The sequence below is a fragment of the Vulpes lagopus genome, chromosome 19 (assembly GCF_018345385.1).
Source record: "Vulpes lagopus strain Blue_001 chromosome 19, ASM1834538v1, whole genome shotgun sequence".
Lineage (NCBI taxonomy): Eukaryota > Metazoa > Chordata > Mammalia > Carnivora > Canidae > Vulpes > Vulpes lagopus.
Genome location: NC_054842.1, coordinates 34,190,553 through 34,206,649, shown reverse-complemented (window position 1 = coordinate 34,206,649; position 16,097 = coordinate 34,190,553). Strand labels below are relative to the sequence as shown.

Below are 16,097 nucleotides of genomic sequence, written 5' to 3'. Positions count from 1 at the left end.
TGTATCCATAGAAGGTCTAAGAAAGCCTCAGAATCCCTAGCAGGACTAATGAAATGTATTTCTCTCCTGAAGTCAGTAAAGACAAGAGGAAGTGACGGCTACCTCAATGCAAAGACAGCAACTCAAGAATTCAAGGAACACAAAAGTCAATTAAACATGACACCACCAAAGAGTCACAATAATCTTCTAGTAATCAACCCCAAAGACATGGACATCTGCAATTTGTTCAATAAAGAATTCAAAATAGCTGTTTTAAGGAAGCTCAATAAGCTACTAGAAAACACAGGAAGACAATTCAATGAAACCAGGAAAAAAATTCTCAATGAGGAAAAAATAGTCCCTTAAATGGAGTTGGAGAAACTGGATAATTATATGCAACAGAATAAAACTAAACCCCTATCTTATGCCTCTCACAAAAAATAACTCAAGATGGATTTAAAATCTGAAACCACAAAACTCCTAGAAGAAAACATAAGGGAAAATCTTCTTCATATTGGTCTTGGCAACAATTTTTTTTGATATTACACAAAAAGCACAAGCAACAAAAGCAAAAATAAATAAGTGGGACTATATCAAACTGAAAACTTCTGCACAGAAAAAAACAACAACCAACAAAATGAAAAGACAACCTAAAGTATATCTGCAAATCATGTATCTGATAAGGAGTTAATATCAAAAATATATAAGGACTAATATAACTCAATAGCAATAATAATAATCCAATTAAAAATGAGCAGAGCATTGAAGAGACATTTTCCCAAGAAGACATACAAATGGCCATCAGGTACTTAAAAAGATGCTCAACATCATTAATCATCAGTTAATAGAAACCAAAACCATAATGAATATCAACTCACATCTGCTACAACGGCTGCCATCAAAAAGACAAGAGATACACAATAGATAATGTTGGCAAAGATGTGGAGAAAAAGGGAGTTTTTGTGCACTGGTAGTGGGAATGTAAATTGGTATAGCCACTATAGAAATAGTGGGATATGATCCAGAAATATCACTTCTGGATATATATTCAAAGGAAATGAAATCAATATCACAAAGAGATACCTGCACCCCTGTGTTCATTATACTACCACAATAGCCAAGATATGGAAACAACCTAAGTTGTTTCTTGTACATTCATGTACAGATAACTGGATCTTGAAAGAGAGAAAGAGAAAGAGGAAGAGAAGGAGGAAGAGGAAGAGACAGAGACAGAGACAGGGACAGAGACAGAGATAGAGATAGAGATAGAGATAGAGATAGAGATAGAGATAGTTCTAGATAACTAGATTTAGATAGAGAAAGACAGACAGACAGAAATAGTAGAGATATAAAATTCAGCCATGAAGGAAAGAAGGAAATCCTGCCATTTGCTACAACATGGATGGACCTTGAGAGCATTATGCTAAGTGAAATAAATCAGAGACAGAATGACAAATAATATATGTTCTCACTTATATGTGGAATCCAAAAAAGCCAAACCCACAGAAACAGAGATTAGAATGATGATTGCCAGGGGCTGGGGAGTGGGGAAAATGAAGAGATGGTGATCAAAGGGTATAAACTTCCAGTTATAAGACGAGTAAGTTGGTGGCTATAGTTAGCAATACTGTATTATACACTGAAAGTTGCTATAAGAATAATCTTAAATATTCTCACCACAAAAAGAAATGGTTAATCACGTAAGGTGATGGAGGTGTTAACTAATCCTAATTTGGTAATCATTTCACAATATAGAAGTTAATCAAATCACCATGTTGTATACCTTAAACTTACACAATGTTGTATATCAAATATACCTCAATAAAAAGAAAAAATTATCTCATTCCTATAAATTTATTTCTACTTTTCATCAGTCTTGTGTATGTACATAGAAATCCCAAGGTAAAAGTAGCAAAAATACTCAGCATGTTGCTTGAGCCAAGGTGCTATCAAAGGAAGGAAGTCAAACCTGTACAAAGCCATTTGCTGTGGTTGATCCTATAATAAGAAATTAAAGTAAGAGAATATGAAGTGTCCAAAATGGGATAGCTTTTTTTCACTTTCCTTTATCATACCATTTAATTTGCCAGGATTTTTTTTTTTTAATAATAAGCATGAGTTGGAGAAGCTGAGTGGCTCAGTGGTTGAACCTGCCTTTGGTTCAGGTTGTGAAACTGGGTGGCTGTGGTTGAACCTGTCTTTGGCTCAGGTTGTGATCCCAGGGTTCTGGGATCGAGTTCTGCGTCAGGCTGGGAGCCTGCTTCTCCCTCTGCCTATGTCTCTGCCTCTCACTCTGTGTCTCTCATGAGTAAATTTTTTTTAAAAAACTCTATAGATGTCTTAAATTAATATATGCATCCGTAAACTCTTGAATTTCTTCACAAAATTGATCCTTTCTTGATCATCTTCATTGTTATGGGCTGAACTGTACCCACCCCCCATCAGATTCTTAATGTTGAAGTCCTTAACACACAGTATCTTCAAATGGGACCATATTTGGAGATAGGATTTTTAAAGAGATAACTAAGTTAGGTAACATTATTAGGGTGGGCCCTAATCCAATATGACTGGTATCTTCATAAGAAAAGGAAATGTGAACACCAACACAAAGGAAAGACGATGTAAAGACATGGGAGTATATGGCCATCCACAAAGCAAGGAGAGACCTGGAACAGATTCTTCCCTCAGAAGGAACCAACCCTGCCAATACCTTGATCTTGGATATCCAGCCTCTAAAACTATAAGAAAATAAATTTCTGTTGTTTAAACCATCCAGTCTTTGGAACTTTGTTATAGCAGCCCTAGCAAACTAATATACCATATATGCAGTTGGTACCACCAACCTCTAGTAGCTAAAAGCCAGGAATCGGAATCTGACAGTCCTGAAATGCCTTCTTGCTCACCCCCAGATCAAACCTATAACCAAGTCCTGTGTGTCAACCTACAAAATATACTTCAATCTGTCTACTGCTCTCCATTGCCACCACCTGGCCCAAGCCAGGAACCATATCAGCAACCTGATGACTAAGCATGATTCTTGTCCGTCACCTCTAGCATAGTAGGAATGGACTTTTGAGTGGAAACTTAAAATTGCCTAATGCTAGCTAAACAGGATTGGGGTGGTTAGGGAACAGAAGGTAAAGAGGCAGGGGTCACAACTTTTGACAGGTCCTGTGCCAATAGCTGAGTGGACCTCTGGCTTTTGACAATTCTGACCTTTTTAGACTTACTCTGACCCTCATCACCTGCCTCGTTCTTTGGGCTTGACCTCACAGTGCAGACTTCAGATCCAGGACCCTCAAGTCCTGTGTACCCATTGGTTCTTCCTTGCCCATCTGCCTATCTGTCTGCCCCCTACTCTCCTGGTTCGCTCAGACCTTCAGCACTTGAAGGTGTCCAGCAGCCCTGCTACCAGCCCTTCAGTTCTGCCTCTACCACCAGCTCCTTCCAAGAGCTTCTGGGCCTGAGCCTTACCCCTCAGGATGCTCCTCAGGCTCAGCCCTTCCATCTATGCAGGGAATGCCCTTAAGCTGATGGTTCTCCAACCCCTATAAAAGAAAGACCAATGTGCTCCCCTGCAACCCAGTACACAACCACCTGGACCCTGTTTACCTCACCAGCCCTGTCTTCTATACTCCCACTCCTCTCTTCAATACTCTAGCAATCTACTTGTCTCCCAAATAGGCCACTCGGTTTCATACTTCCATGTTTCGTTCATGCTGTCCCCTCCCCACTGCCTCCAATGCTTTCCCTCCACTTTTACTCCTGGCTTCTTCCAATTTGTTCCTTGAGCTTCAGATCAGATGACTACCTTCCTCCATATTGCATCCCTCACAGCAGCTCTAGCTACCTCCCCCTCCTGCTCCTGTATGTCCTTCTCTCTCTGACTTTACCCATTATATATTGAGTATTTGTTTATTTTTTTCATCTTCGTCACTAAACTATGAGCTCTTTGAGGGCACAGACCACCTCTTACTGACCGCTGTACCCCCCCACCCCGCCTAACATAATTAATTGCTCACATACAGTAGGTGTCAAATAAGTTTTGGTTGAGCCAAACTGGACTGATTCACAGGCCCACTGTACTCTGTATCCCAGGCACCAGCCTCCAGCAGGGTGACATGTTTCACCCTCTCCACAGCAGGGTGTCTGGCTGCTGCCTTTCCTGAACTGAATCACATGATAGCTGCTCTAAATGAAGTACACAGGTAGTGTAGCCTAGATGGCTTTTTAAAGTTTCTCAAGGAAAAGAAAATTGTGAAATGCCCCACTGGGGCCAGGAAGCAATCTCTCCTAGTCCAGACTTGTGCCCAAAGCCAGCTGCTTGGGCGGGGAGATAACGGGGCCCCATGCTGAGCTGCCACCAGCTGACTCAGAAAAGTAACAAATTGACAACATTCAGGAAGAAGATTCCTCATTTCCAATAGTATCATCTATACCCTGTGGCATAAAGCACCTCCTGCCTTATTAACGTCTTTTACATTTTTTAGCGCTGAATCCAAGGTGAAAGGGAGGAGGGGGAGAAGGTACGTCTGTACCAGAGTCCTTTAGGAACCAGGAAAATGCCGTGGCAGAGATGAATTGTAGACCCAGAAATAGCATTTTTTGGATGAAATGTATAATGTTCACTCTTTTTCAAAAAAAAATGTTTAATACAGCCCAAATGACATCATATCAGGTCAGACAGAGCAGAAGGAAAGGAAAAAAAATACTGAGCATGAGAAGGATTTAATACAGACAGGAGCTTTCTAGAATGGATTCCACACACCACACACACTAAAGACCAGAAAGAAAAATCTTCATCAAAAAAGGTGTCTCCCCTTACCACAGTTAAAACCAGCTGGATTTACTTAGGGTTTTTAGCTATCTGCTATATTTCAAATACTAACATCAAAACTTGAAGGAAAAGATCATTTAGCGAGTCTAGTCAAGCTTCCCCGCCCCCTCACAGCTACGCTTGTGAAGTAGGGGGCTTCCTTATCATATTCACTAAACCCAGTATAATTCATTCACCCAGGACCCCTCTGAGTCCCTACTTTAGCTTCTCCATTGCCTAAGACTCCGGTTCCCACGCCTCCCCCTCCCCGAAATCATAAGCAGTCCTATGTGTCACTGAATTATAGAACTCTAGTGGTTGACATGTCCCCATTAGTATTCTCTTGATTGCAAGTAACTGTAGCCTACTCAAACTCATTTAAGCAAAGAAAAACAAGGGGGAGAATTTCTTTATTATAAGGTCACTAAGCTGTCTTACAGAACCCAAGAGGGAAAATGTAGCCTTTCTCAGGAAACAACTGGAAGGTGAAACTGGAAGTCATCATGATTTCTTTTCCATCTCTCATCCCTGATTTTCTCTGCAGATCTGCTTCACTGTCCTGCTTCTGCAGACTACCATTTCCTGATCCTTAGCCCACAGGGCAGATTTTGTAACCCACAGCACATAGGGCACCATGTAATAGCTCCACAAGGAAACTAAATAACTGGCTGTCTGTACCTCCCCCGCTCAAGTTCAATTCCGAATTCCTGGAGAAGGGAATCTGATTGGCCTACCTTGAGTTAGGTGTCATCTCTGTCCCAGTCAACTGTGGCTAAGGGGATACATCCTGCAGTGCATACAGTTGCCTTGGGCTCACCCAGAGCATCTGGAAGCAGTTCCCAGGGTAGAGGAGTTTGTGCACTAAGGTACAGAAGCAGCACTGTATAGTGGACCACTGTGTCTCACTTAACCCTAACACAGTGTGAATCCTGTCCAATCTGCCCAGAAATCTGAACCAAGTGAGCAAAGAGAAGGTGTTTGGAATAGGGATTCAAGAAATAGATAGAAATAGATAAATAAAGTATAGGCATCAAAAGATGTCAAGGAATGAAAAAGCAAGACAAGTATTTTGGCATGGTTTTAAAATAATCATTTATCAAGAAAGAAACCACAACCATGGCTGAAATTTTAGACAGCTAACAAAGAAGGGAGATGCAGTACTCTGGTGAAGAAACAAGTCACACACAGTCATGCAAAACACTAGAAGGGCAGAGATGATATGACTGAAGTTTTCATCCACTGAGTTATACAAAAGTGCTTATAATTTTGTTTTCTTTTTTCTACCTTGGTGAAAAATTCTTAATTTTCATAATACTATAGAACTAATAAATTCTGATATATATAGAACTACTGCTAATGATTGTTGCACATTTCTATTTTAATTAAGCTGAACCATGTGTAATTGCCATTTTCATAAGCCAAAGCTGACAAATACCAGCAATTTCAAAGTAACATTTTTCAAAATAACATATACGTCCTTTTAAATAGAACTATAGACTTATCAGTCCTTGGGACTACTCACTGCACCCCTGATTCTGGCTTCCTGGAGACAACCATTTTCAGCTCTTACAACCATTTCTTCTGATTGCTTTTTTTTTTTAGATTTTATTTATTTATTCATGAGAAACACACAGAGAGAGGCAGAGACATAGGCAGAGGGAGAAGCAGATTCTCTGTGGACTCGATTCCAGGACTCCAGAATCATACCCTGAGCCAAAGGCAGATGCTCAACTGCTGAACCACCCATGTGCCCCTGATTGCTTATTTCTAAATAATATTAACAGGTTCTTATTTCTTGATATTTCTATTTTATACTTTATATGTCAACTTCCTCCTGTGGATGATATGAACCATCTCAATGCCATCGAACATATCAGATAACATACCAGTTCCAGTAGTTTTCTTGGAAACATTCCTACCAGAGACTTCCAACCTCCTGCTCAAATTTCACCTGGTGCTCTCTAGACCTACAAACTAGCTGATTGCAGGAACTTTTCTTCATCATCTTGGGAACTCCTTTGCCTCTCTCCTGTGTTGCCTCTACCTGCATTGACCTGATATTCTCCTCTTTCTTGGTTTGCAATCTCACTCTGTGGAACACACACCCAATAATACTTTGAACATCATGCAAAGGAGATTTCATTCATAAGAATTTGTATGTCTGCAAATGTCCTTCTACCTTCAATCTTGATTGATGGTTTGCAGAAAATGGAATTCTAGATCGAAATGTATCTGTCCTAAAAAAAAAAGAAAAAAAGAAATGTATCTGTCCTATAATTCTAAAAGCACTATCTTCCTTCTTCCAGAGTTTGTATTGATAAGTTCCATGCCACTCTGATTCCTAATATGTTATATAAACCTGCTTATTCTCCTAAGATGACTTTTTTTTAATATTTTATTTATTTATTCATGAGAGACACAGAGAGAGAGGCAGAGACACAGAGGGAGAAGCAGGCTCCATGCAGGAGCCCGATGTGGGACTCGATCCAGGGACCGTGGGATCACGCCCTAAGTGAAAGGCAGATGCTCAACCACTGAGCCACTCAGACGTCCCTCCTAAGATGATTTTAAATCTTTCTCTGTACCCCTGGTGCTCTGAAATTACTTGAGGTTGTAGTTTATAGTCAAATTCTGTTCCTTCATTTTGCTGGGCCTTTAAATCCAGAAGTCCCTGTCCTGAAAACTATCTTGTATTATTTTGGTAAGCTTCTCTTATATTATTTCTTTTTTTTTTTAATTTAATTTTATTTTATTTTATTTTAATTAATTTTTGTTGGTGTTCAATTTGCCAACATACAGAAAAACACCCAGTGCTCATCCCATCAAGTGTCCACCTCAGTGCCCGTCACCCATTCCCCTCCAACACCCGCCCTCCTCCCCTTCCACCACCCCTAGTTCGTTTCCCCGAGTTAGGAGACTTTATGTTCTGTCTCCCTTCCTGATATTTCCCAACATTCTCTTATATTATTTCTTTCATAGTTTCCTTTCCTCCAGTTTCTCTCTTCTCTCTTTGGGGCTCGATTTAATCAAATATTGATATCTTGAACTGGTTCTCCAGTTCCACTTTCTTTCCTATTTTCTCTTTTATTTTTTTCTTCTATTCCTGAGAGACTATCTTCCACATTATCTTCCGCAGTGTTGTCTTCAAACTCACTTATTGAATATATCATTTTTATCATATTTTTTCTTTTTAAAGATTTTATTTATTTATTTGAGAGACAGAGATAGCGAGAGAGAACGCGAGCAGGGAGGAGAGGGAGAAGCAGGCTCCTCGCAGAGCAAGGAGCCCTACACAAGGCTCAATCCCAGGACCCCGGGATCATGACTCAAGCCAAAGGCAGATGCTTAACTGACTGAGCCACCCAGGTATCCCCATTTTTATCATATTTTAAATCCCAGGGGCACATCCATGTCATATCCCCTCTTCTCTCTCTAAGGATACCTCACATAACATTACATCTTATCTCTCTAAGGATGTTTAATTATAGGGAATGTTTGAAGTTTTTTAAGCTTTCTTCTTTCTCATTTGTGTTTCTTCAGAGTTACTTTTTCCTGTTTGCTCGTGTGGGTCACTATCTTGACTATGAGAGATTTTTTTACAAATATCTGATGATCTTCGGTTGTCTGTCTAAAAGTGAAGTCCTTAAAAAGCTGACTGGAAGGTTTAGGTGCATCTTGTTGGCTTCTGGGCTTTACAGCAGGGGATCAAGAGGTGACCCAGGCACTTTGTGTGTGGGATTCCAAATACCAATGTCTGGAGATCTGTTCTCCCTTGTATTCTTTGTCCTTGGGGGTTTGTACTTTTTTCATTCCTTCTGGCATTTCAGTGAGATTTGAGAAAGGAAAAGAAATAAGCATACAGACCCACTACCTTGAGTTGAAAGTGCTCTATTAAATTTCCAACCATTAATGTTTCTTTTGAGGAAATAGGAGTTCACATGTCTCCTGTGTGTCTCTAATACCATCTTTCTGCCTGCTGGTGAATCAGTCCTCAGAAGTTGAGGATGTCCCCTTTATCTTTTCCTCCTGTGTCACTGCACCCATCTCACTGGGTTCACAAACCATTTGTGGGTTCTCACTGGTTTCTCTAATTTCTTGAATGCAGGAAACAGTCAGCATTTTAGGGAAGTAACTCACCATCTCTTCCTGCTTCCTGCTTTAGCGGAAGCAGCAGGGATCTGCTTGCCAGAACACACCTATTTATTGCCTATATAATTAACATGGTTCTCACAGCCCCATCTAGCTACCAATCCAGAGTGACTCTGGGCCGGTCACACCCTGTGGGGCCCTTCTTTGCTGCCACCCAGAATCTGGCATGGAGCATGGGCTTCCTGTGGGCAGTAGTGTGATTTGGGGGTAGGGGATGAGAAGCATCTGCTTTAAGACAACTCTGGGTTTTGCCCCAGGTTGATCAAATATTCAACCTCTCTGAGACTTAATTTTTTCATGTGTGAAATGGAGATAATATAAATATAGTGAAATAATATTTCAAAGCCTTAGTTGATATGTGGCTGTATAGTATACAGGGACTACTCTCCTACCCATGTTCTGTAACTAAAGAGAAGGACATCCACTGACGCAGCAACCTTTGGGAACAAATGTGCTCCATTCTTTATCTTTTAAGTCAGTGGACATTTCCTGGGTTTAAGACAAGAGCACATGCAAACAGAGATGCAATAGATAGAAGAAGCAGAGATTTGGCCTTGTACTTTACAGCAAATGAAAGCACTCCAAGATGTAGGAGAAGGAAAAGAGTTTGGAAAGAAAGAAGACACTCTTTAGGAACCTAACTCCCTGCCTCTCATTCCCTGGGACAGGCCCAGGCTGGGTGGAGAGGCTCTGAGAGTGGAGAGGGCTGTACCCTGCTCATCCTAGAACTCTGAAAGTTGGCCAGCAGCCTTACAGAGGTGACAGTGACAAGTTGTGGGTGTGGCTGTAGAAGTCCCAAGAGTTTCCATGGGCATGAAGGGAAAGCAGAAGCTTGTTGAGAATGAGCGCCTGTGAGCCAGCCTGGAAATAACCATAGCACAGGCAAGGGGGCCCCATAGCTGAGGCTGGGGAGGGCAGATCAGAGGTGACAAGGCCAGGAGTAGGGCCAAATCAACAGAAGAAGTTATCCCTACTCCCAGACGAAGCACAAACCAAGATGGGAAGAAATATAAAGAGAAGCAACTGCAAGAGATATCTCATCAGTGAGGCAACCACAGGCCAATGCCCACCAGTGCAATGCCACCAGGTCCTAAAGGCTCCTTTGAACAAAACACAGGAGTAATGGGGGCAGGGAGAACTACAGACCTTGAAATGTTTACATTTTAAACCAGAAGTGACAAGAAAAATGAATATATTGGGTTGAAAAGACTTAAAACTATGCTAGATTACTTTTTTTTATTATTATTTTTTATTTTTAGCAGCCGGAATAGGGATTTGGAAACTGAGTTCAATGTTAGAGAAATGTTTAAAGTGTCATTTCATCTCATCTGAGAAGAAGCTATTATGACTAGAAGAGTCATAGTGGTTGTATTTGCTTTATGTATTTCGAATTGTGATTAAGCGGGTTCTGCCCAAGAAGTCCCTAACACCAGGCTTGGCACATAAAAAGAAACCAAAACTGTTAGTAACATTCATTAGCCTTTGCCTACCCCTTCCAGGGTTAAGACTAGAGCACCTAGAAAAATAATGCAGGGAGCAAACACTCTGAGCCTGGGAGCAGTACTTAACCCTGCTTATGTGGGTCCCCCAGGCCAGAGAAGCTTCCTAGATACTGATCCCCTGTCCCTATATTTCTTTTCTGCAGTGCAGATCAAGCTGGGCTTGTCGCTCTGACCCCTATGAACTACTGCTTTCCCTCTGCCAACCACATTCTGAATTCTCAATCTGCCCAGAAGACCACCATTTAGGATCACTGAACCTCCCCTCTTTTTTCCCATTTCAATATGAAGCCTATGGTACACCCACAGTCACTCTAAGAATGTTAGATAAATAATGCAGTTTACTCAGATGCTGTATGTTCAATTCAGCTTTCTTTAAAGAGAGATGATATGGAAAGACCCTAACTGCAGAATGACAAATTTTTCAAAACATCTGTGGCCCGAATGAACCCGTCTTGTTGAGAAGTTCCTTCTACCATCGGGAGGGCCCTAATTTCATACCCACGTAACAGGTTGCTTCCCTCATTTTACAGGTCTTCAGCTGGGTCTGCAATCTGACGTATCAATTTCTTTCTTCTAGGAAAAGATGAGCTACTAGGCAGCAGAAGATGAGATTTTCAGGAAAAATTTAAAGGAATTTTATAGCATGCTTTTGTCATCCATACCACCCGATGACAGCTGGCCTCCATAAATACTTATTAAAATTAATATTGTTTGAGCAAGTCAAAAGAGAAGAAAACACTTCTGCAAGTCTATGCATAACATAACTCTCCCCTGCACAGAGCCTGGGACCATACACGATAGCATCACACGACGGGTTATAATGCTGTTGTGATGGAAAGAACATTGTGCCAAGCATGAATAAACTCTGTCCAAATAGCCTTTTGGAATAAACACTCCCAGTTTTAGAATCATTCCACCTCTGTGATTTACCAGAAGCATCCACACACATAATATTACCATCTGGTTATTATGACAATGATTTGGTAAAATCTCACGTCAAACCAGCCCTTGCCCGAGACACAATACAAGCCTGTGGTCAGCACCTACTATTACAGATACAATACGTCAAAGGCTTTGGTCCCAGATCCAGAACTACAAAGAAGCCAGGTCTGCATGGACTGCTATCTTCAATATGTTAAAGGGCTTTCTGGTGCACTTGTGCAACTATAATGGTGATGCTCTCATATACAGTACATTATAATTCACAAAGGCGCTTTTCCCAATTTTATTCCAATTAATCCTTACAACATTATAAAAATAGATATCATTATCCCTGTTTTATAGGCGAGGAAACCAGGGCTCATTGAAAATAAGTGATTTGCCCAAGGTTACAAAGTTAGTAAGTGGTAGAACCAGAATTTGCACCCAGGTCTCTGATGCTGTATCTGCATTTGTTCTAGCAGAGCCCTGTGGATTGTTCCAGGGCATAGTGATACTATTCCCAGTAATTTTCTTTTGCCCGTGACCTTCCCCAAATTTCAGGCAGCAGTTAGGGCAGTCTGGGCTTACTGCATTGGAAAGAACGGGCATAAAAAGCAAAGAACAAAAAAGTGAGTTTTCAGCTTTCCAGTTGAAAATAGAATTTTGGAACTTCTGGCAGAAAAAAAATAGCTTACGATCTCAAAATCTTGGCTTCTGAGTACAAAAAGGCAGTGTTCTGTAAACAGTAGAATTAAGAAGACATGCCTGAGGAAGAGTAATTCAGTTCCCTACCCAAAATCCCGCCGGCCAGAAGGAGGTAGAGATGGAGGGAGAGTCCCAGATTAACGCAGAAGCGTGGGCCCAGCCCCCCAGGTGGGTGTTCTGGACGCTAGGCCTTGCAGTGGATAGACTCTGAGGCACACCCCCACCCCCCCACCCCACCCCCCCCCCCCCCACCCCCTCTCCCCCCATGATCTCTACCTCCTGGTACTCATGCCTTTGCAGAATCCCCTCCCCTTGAGTGTGGGCACGACCTGTGACTTGCTTCCAACTAACAGAACATGGCAAAGGTGACAGAATGAATGTGATTATGCGTATGTGACTGCACAGCATACAATTTTAGTGCTGATCTTGTAAGGAGACTCTCCCTTACTAACGGAAAAGCCAACTGCCACGCTGTGAGCTTCCCTATGCAGAGGACCATATGACAAGGAACTGAGTGCTGCCAACGATGCTGTGAGCTTGGAACAGATGTTCCCCCCGACTGAGCCTCAGGTAAGTGAAAACCCAGCCCTGGCAGTGCCTCAAACTGCAGCTTTTGTAAGGACTCAGCTAAGCCTTAGCCAGACTCCTGACCCGCAGAAAGCAGGAGATAATGCCTGTGTCTTGTTTTAAGCCTCTAGGTTTGTGGTAATATTTGTTGTGCAGCAACAGAAAACTAACAGAGATTAGTTCAGGGATCTGTGGGAGGGGAAAGGATGCATGTCACTCTCAGCTAAGGCCCAACAGGGTAAGTCAGGTCCTTGAGAGTTTCACAGTCCCAATGTGGGCCAGACCCAGCGGAATGAAATGGTGGAGGGCATGTCTGAGCAAAGGGCCTGGCAGGGATGCCCCTGAGTCTTCCTCAGCCCCGCAGGAGCTCCAGAGTTCATCTAAGAAGCTCCAGGAGGAACAGCAGACAAGGAGGAGCTTTGTGATCAGAACAAAGAAGGCATAGGCCAATGACAGAGAGATCTCTGCAAGTGCCAGTAGTTCAGGATGCCAAAAACCACACCAGAGGGGTAGAGTTACATACCCCAGCCACCAGCATGAACTCCTGCTGTGACCAGAGACCAGGTGCTCTCCATCAAGCTGAGACATCTCAACAGCCTGGACTTGATAGGACAGGGTAGGAGTTGGGGCAAGAATGCTGAATGAACAACTCTGTTCAAACTGGAAATGGCTGCATTTACCTGGAAATGACTAGGAATGCATGTTCTACCAACAGTGGAGGAGGAGGACAGGTAAGCAACCTGACACTGCAGCCTGAGGAGTGCTGGGATAGCAGAAAAGCCTACCAGGGGATGTATGGGAAAAGTCAGTAAAGGCTTCCTGGAGGAAGTGACACCTGAGTTGAGATTTAAAGGATAAATTAAAGTGAGATTCTAAGAATATAAGATTCCAAACGTTGATGGTTCTATGAATTTAAGTCTTCAAAGTTCTAAGATTCTTTTTTGCTAAAGTCTGAAGATCAAAGGCTCCCTGCTGGCACTGTTATCTCCTGGGCCCTGCTTGGGATTGGGGAAACACAAACTAATATATCTGAAATGTATCTGAATCAGACAACTTCCATTCCTCCTAATTTCCCACATCTCCGTCATCTCTGCCTGTAGGGCTTTCCTCCTTTTTTAATTTACTCTTTTTATTTTAATAAAAGTTTCACATGCACACAATTTCAAGAGTCAAATCATTTTTGTAAGACTTGTATGAGAATAACAGTTGCACACACTGCCCCACCCCATCCCCTTTCCCACCACCCAGGGGAACTCACTTTCTTTTTTTTTTTTAATAATAAATTTTTTATTGGTGTTCAATTTGCCAACATACAGAATAACACCCAGTGCTCATCCCGTCAAGTGCCCCCTTCAGGGAACTCACTTTCAACTTTTAGAAGACTGTTTTAGAATTTTTTTCCTCTCCATCTATAAGTAATATACTGATGTTGCTACTTCTTGATTTTTTAGAAGCTCTATCCACTACTTCCAAATATGGAAACTGAGATTTTTCTGCCACTCTCTTCATCTCACCACACACACCTACTTCCTATCCCCATTTACCCAATAGTGTTGATATATAATTTTATTTTTTTATATATAGTTTTAAATTCAATACATTCGGCGTTTATTATGATCATGTAACACCAATCATAACTGAGTCATCAGGCTTATAAAATGTGGTTACTTTACTTTCTAATATATTTTGTCTTTCCTGGAGTTTATGATTGTCTTGGTCTTTCATTTGTAAGTTTTCTATACCCTTATCATTAACTTCACTGTGAACTCTTCTTCATATACATAAATATCTTCTCAATATGTTCAAGTTCATTAGGCATTTTATCATTTTTATCTTCTTAAATAATTCTCTCCCAGTCTCCTGACCTACTCCAGCAATCTGAACTGTTGGCATGACTTGTCTAGGGATTTTCCTTCACCATCAACCTGGGGATTCCTTTATTTCTCTCCTGTATTGGATTCTGTTTCCTATATCCCAGTTTGTAATGCCATATACCATTTCACTATCTTTTGTATACACACACACACACACACACACACACTTCTCGGCTTCGGGGTGCTTTTGCTTCTAACAACCAACACCTGTAGCCTTTCGAAAGAGGACTACACTTGGGCTACTGGAGGTGCTTTGCCTAAAGCCAAAGAACCAAGTGCCTTGGAATTTTCATCCCTCACCCAACATCCCCCAAAGCAGCTCTTATCTATTGGTGGGCACGTACAGGAACAAGCAAGCCCCCTCTTTTGCTCAGGTTGGGACAACTCTAAAGTAATTTATACTCCAGCATTCCCAGCAGGGTCAGACTGAATTCTGCCTGGAATCATACCTTGCTTGACTTCCTCTATTTCCTTGTCCTGTTTCTTCCATTCCCTTCTAAATCTCCTTAATAAATCATTTGCACAAGAATCCACACCTCTGAGCCTTGAAGGCAGCCCAACCTGAAATGCATGTCCTCCTTTTGCTTGGTTTAATCCCTTAGTTTGTTGAAGCGCATCATCCAGTAGCTTCCTGAGGAAGAACATATGGTGAATAAACATTTTTTGATCTTCTCTGTTTGAAAATGTCTTCTTCTACTGGCACACTTAACTGATGGTTTGACTGCTGTGTTAGTTTTATGTGTCAACAAGGCTACACTGTGGTACTCAGTTACTTAATCAAATGTTAATCTAGATGTTGCTGTGAAAATATTTTCTAGATGTGGTTAACATCTACAATCTTTTGACTTTAGATTAAAGAAATTGCCCTCAATAATGTGGGTGAGCCCCATTCAATCACCAGAAAGGCCTTAAGAGTAAAAACAGGTTTCCCGAAGAAGAAATTCTGCCACAAGACTGCAACATTAATTACTGCCTGCATCTCCAGTCTGCCCTACAGATTTCAGACTTACAGCTCCCCCACAGTCACCTGAGCCAATTTCTTGGGGAAAAAATCCATTTATATATTTTCACAAATATGTGCAACTATACACTTCTATACCTAATAGGGCCCATTGAGTCTATTTCTCTAGAGAACTCTGATACCATTGGGCAGCAGAGTCATCTCATTCTAATTTTTATGGTGTTACTTTAGCATCCTATGCTACCTCCCAGGGCCGATGTTGAGAAGTCCAATATTATTCAGTTCCTAATTCTCACTATAGAACCTGATTTTTTTCTCTGAATCTTTCTTCATCCTTACTGTTCTGAAATGTCACGATGTGTCTTAGAGTACATTGATTTTCTCTCATTGTGTTCAACACTCAGCAGGGCTTCTCAATTTGGATACTTAAATTTTTTTTATTTATTTTTTTTATTTATGATAGTCACAGAGAGAGAGAGAGAGGCAGAGACACAGGCAGAGGGAGAAGCAGGTTTCATGCACCGGGAGCCCGACGTGGGACTCGATCCCGGGTCTTCAGGATTGCGCCCTGGGCCAAAGGCAGGTGCTAAACCGCTGCGCCACCCAGGGATCCCCGGATACTT

The 16,097-nt window shown here is 41.5% G+C and overlaps 1 pseudogene; it reads left to right on the top strand.

Annotated features, from left to right (window-relative positions):
• Positions 1-15,544, top strand: part of LOC121478678 — a 38,659-nt pseudogene extending 23,115 nt beyond the window's left edge.
• Positions 15,545-16,097: the final 553 nt, after the last annotated feature.